The following is a 4,768-nucleotide window of genomic DNA, read 5'->3' as shown; positions in this document are numbered from 1 at the left end:
GCCCCTGGTCCCCTGGTGTCATGGACTTAGTGTTTGCCAGCATCCTGTCCATGTGTTCTCTGGTCTCCTCTCGCAATGCTGCGTCCCTGTCCCATTGTTAGGGTCCGTGTCTATCACTGGATGTTGCAGTTTCCGTTCATTACCGTCAGGGTGTCATTCTTCATGCCTCTGTTTCTCTGATGGTCTCATCTTATGGGAACCATTTGACCTGGCGTATTGTGTACTAGTCAGTGTACTAGTCACTGTCACCATCTCTCCTTATGTATCTCCCTGTATTTGGGGCCCATTCCCTCTATGTCAAGAGTAAATGGAGCCACAAAGACTGATGAGAAAGGTTCACAACATGAAGGTAAGACTCAGGGAGACAGAGACCTTGGGGAATTATCTCTGAGGGAGTCCCAGACACAGGCAGAGATGGCCACAGAGGTTGTGGCAGAGGTTGAGAGACTGAGGGGCGACAGGCTTAGGGGAAAACTCAGAGAGCAGAGATGCACATTCCCAGTGAAATGATTGCACAGGCTTCCAGTAGGCTGGAGGGAATAGAAAAGGCATGGGCCTGAATTCAGGCTACAGAGCCGACTCGTCCCTTCAGCTACTTTTGGGACCCCCTCATCTGTAAACCAGGGACAGGACCCACCTTGTATAGTGCCTGACCCAAAGCCTGGCCCTGCACACCGGCTCTGACTCACAGCAATCATCGGCATCTCTCTTTGCCCCCTACTTGCTCAGTCTCTGTCACAAGAACTGGATCTCTATCCCCTTGATGCTCTGAGCATCTTCACCCATTTGGTCGTGAGACGTGTCTGTCCATGTCTGTCTAAAAGGGGAGGAGATGAGGGAGAAAAGAGGGAATCTACTGAGAGCCTGTGTGTGCTGCCCAGTCTACCAAGTAATTTATATACATCTCCATCCTCACACAACCATCCCTGTTTTACAGAGGAGGAAGTGGCTTAGAGAATGTAACTGATTAACTAAAGTCACACTGCCAGGAACTGGAAGCTCTGGGATTTGACAACACATCCAAGTATGTCAGCAATTTCAATAAACATGACTGAACTCAACAAACCAAGTGTAAAGACAAATTCTAACAGATTGAATTTCTTTTTGGACCAGCCATATGTTCTTTAGAAAAGATACACCTAAAACAAGGATACGGGAAGTTGAGGGCAAAGGGATAGAAAAGGATATACAAAGTAGGCATGAAACTGAAGAAAGCTGATGGAGCTGCATTAATCGCACAAAACAGACATTAACGTACAAAAGCGTTTTAAGAATCATAGGGTCACTATGTTTTTTGGGTTTTCTTTTGAGGTGGAGTCTCGCTTGGTCACCCACGCTGGAGTGCAGTGGCGCAATCTTGGCTCACTGCAACCTCCACCTCCCGGGTTCACGCCATTCTCCTGCCTCAGCCTCCTGACTAGCTGGGACTACAGGCATCCACCACCACATCTGGCTAATTTTTAGTGGAGACGGGGTTTCACTGTGTTAGCCAGGATGGTCTCGATCTCCTGACCTCGTGATCCGCCTGCCTCGGCCTCCCAAAGTGCTAGGATTACAGGCGTGAGCCACCACGCCTGGCTGGTCACTATATTTTTATAAAAGAAACAATCTAGGCCGGGCGCGGTGGCTCACGCCTGTAATCCCAACACTTTGGGAGGCCGAGGCGGGCGGATCACAAGGTCAGGAGATCGAGACCATGGTGAAAACCCGTCTCTACTAAAAAATAGAAAAAAAATTAGCCGGGCGCAGTGGCGGGCGCCTGTAGTCCCAGCTACTCGGGAGACTGAGGTAGGAGAATGGCATGAACCCAGGAGGCGGAGCTTGCAGTGAGCTGAGATCCGGCCACTGCACTCCAGCCTGGGCGACAGAGCCAGACTCCGTCTCAAAAAAAAAAAAAAAAAAAAAAAAAAAAAGAAACAATCTATTAGGAAGATGTAATAGTTCAAAACCGGGCACATAATATGAGCCTTGTAGAACACAATCACAGTAAGAAACTGACAAAATCTTAAGTGTACTTGGAAGTGCTAACACATTCTTTATGATGATAGAAAAAATATTTGAAGAAGACAGGTGCAGTGGTTCACACCTGTAATCCCAGCACTTTGGGAGGGTGAGATGGGCCAATCACTTACATTCTGGAGTGCGAGGCAAGCCTGCGCAACATAGTGAAACTGTCTCTACAAAAAATATGAAAATTAGCCAGCCTGGGCCGGGCACGGTGGATCACACATGTAATCCCACCACTTTGGAAGGCCAAGACAGGCAGATCACGAGGTCAGGAGATTGAGATCATCCTGGCTAACACGGTGTGTAACCCCTTCTCTACTAAAAATACAAAAACTTGGCTGGGCACTGTGGCTCACGCCTGTAATCCCAGCACTTTGGGAGGCCAAGGCAGGTGGATCACGAGGTCAGGAGTTCAAGACCAGCCTGACTAGTGTGGTGATACCCCATCTCTACTAAAAATACAAAGAATTGGCTGGGTGTGGCAGTGTGTACCTGTAATCCCAGCTACTGAGGAGGCTGAGGCAGGAGAATTGCTTGAACCCCGGAGGCAGATGTTGCAGTGAGCCAAGATCGCGTGACTGCACTCTAGCCTCAGCAACAGAACGAGACTCCGTCTCAAAAAAAAAAAAGGCTGGGCATAGTGGCTCACACCTGTAGTCCCAGCACTTTGGGAGGCCGAGGCGGGTGGATCACCTGAGTTCCTGGTCCCAAAGTGCCTGGCCAACATGGTGAAACCCCATGTCTACTAAAAATACAAAACAGCTGGGCGTGGTGGCACATGCCTGTAATCCCAGCTACTCAGGAGGCTGAGGCAGGAGAATCACTTGAACCTAAGAGGCAGAGGTTTCAGTGAGCCGAGATCACACCATTGCACTGCAGTCTGGGCAATAAGAGCAAAACTCCATTTCAAATACAAACAAACAAAAAAACCACTCAACCCAGAATTCTATATCCAGTGCAAACATATTTAAAGAACAAAGGCAAAATACAAACATCCTCAAATGAAGCAAACCTAAGACATACATTTCTTGCCAGCAGGCCTGCCTGAAAAGAAATGCCAAAGGAAACCCTTGGTAGAAGGGAAATGATGCCATAGGGAAAGCGGGAACTTTGGGAATTAAATGATAGAGATTGCACAAATATTTTATCTTTAAAATATTGATGGAGGCGGCTGGGCGTGATGGCTCACATCTGTAATCCTAGCACTTTGGGAGGCTGAGGTGGGCGGATCACAAGGGCAGGAGATGGAGAGCATCCTGGCTAACCCAGTGAAACCTCATCTTTACTAAAAATACAAAAAAAAAAATTAGCTGGGCGTGGTGGCAGGCACCTGTAATCCCAGGTACTTGGGGGGCTGAGGCAGGAGAATGGCATGAACGCGGGAGGCAGAGCTTGCAGTGAGCCAAGATCACACCACTGCACTCCAGCCTGGGCGACAGAGTGAGACTCTGACTCAAAAAAAAAAAAAAAGAGAAAAAGAAAAAAATATATATGGCTGGAGGCCGGGTGCGGTGGCTTACACCTGTAATCCTAGCACTTTGGGAGGCTGAGGTGGACGGATCACTTGAGTTCAGGAGTTTGAGACCAGCATGGCGAAATCCTGTCTCTACTAAAGATACAAAAAATGAGCAGGCACCGTGGCTCATGCTAGTACTTTGGGAGGCTGAGTTGGGTGGATCACAAGGTCAGGAGTTCGAGACCAGACTGGCCAGCATGATGAAACCCCATCTCTACTAAAACTAAAAAGAAATTATCCGGGCATGCTGGTGGCTGCCAGCTACTCCGGAGGCTGAGGCAGGAGAATTGCTTCAACCTGTCAGGCAGAGGTTGCAGTGAGCCGAGATCACGCCACTGCACTCCAGCCTGGGCAACAGAGCGAGAGTCTGGGGGGAAAAAAAAACAAAACCAAAAGCAAACAAACAAAACTCAATAGTAAGAAAACAAACAGGCCGGGCACGGTAACTCATGCCTGTAATCCCAACAGTTTGGGAGGCCGAGGCAAGTGGATCACCTGAGATCAGGAGTTGACGACCAGTCTGGCCAACATGGTGAAACCCCCTCTCCACTAAAAATACAAAAATCAGCCGGTGTGGTGGCACATGCCTATAATCCCAGCTACTTGGGAGGCTGAGGGGTTGAATTGCTTGACCTGGGCGGTGGAAGTTGCAGTGAGCTGAGATCATGCCACTGCACCCCAGCCTGGGCGACACAGCAGGACTCCATCTCAAAAAAAAGAAAAGAAAAGAAAAAAGAAAACAACCCAATTTTGTAAAGTGCGCAAAATACATAAACAGACATTTCATCAAAGACGCTATATAGATGGCAACTAAACACATGGGGAAAAAATACTTAACATCATCAGCCATTAAGGAAATGAAAGGAAAACCACTATTAGATATGTCTACACACCTATTAGAATAGCTAAAATAAAGTTTTTTAAAACTAAGCTGGGGCTGGGCGTGGTGGCTCACACCTGTATCCCAGCACTTTGGGAGGCTGAGGCGGGTGGATCACCTGAGCTCAGGAGTTGGAGACCAGCCTGGACAACCAGCAAGGTGAAACCCCATCTCTACTAAAAACACAAAAATTAGCTGGGTGTGGTCGTGGGTGCCTGTAAGCCCAGCTACTCAGGAGGCTGAGGCACGAGAATCACTTGAACCCAGGAGGTGGAGGTTGCAGTGAGCCAAGATCGCACCATTGCACTCCAGCCTGGGCAACAAGAGCAAAACTCTGTCTCAAAAACAAATAAAGAAGAAAAGGT

Source organism: Chlorocebus sabaeus, chromosome 6 (assembly GCF_047675955.1).
Source record: "Chlorocebus sabaeus isolate Y175 chromosome 6, mChlSab1.0.hap1, whole genome shotgun sequence".
NCBI lineage: Eukaryota > Metazoa > Chordata > Mammalia > Primates > Cercopithecidae > Chlorocebus > Chlorocebus sabaeus.
This window is presented reverse-complemented; position numbering follows the sequence as displayed.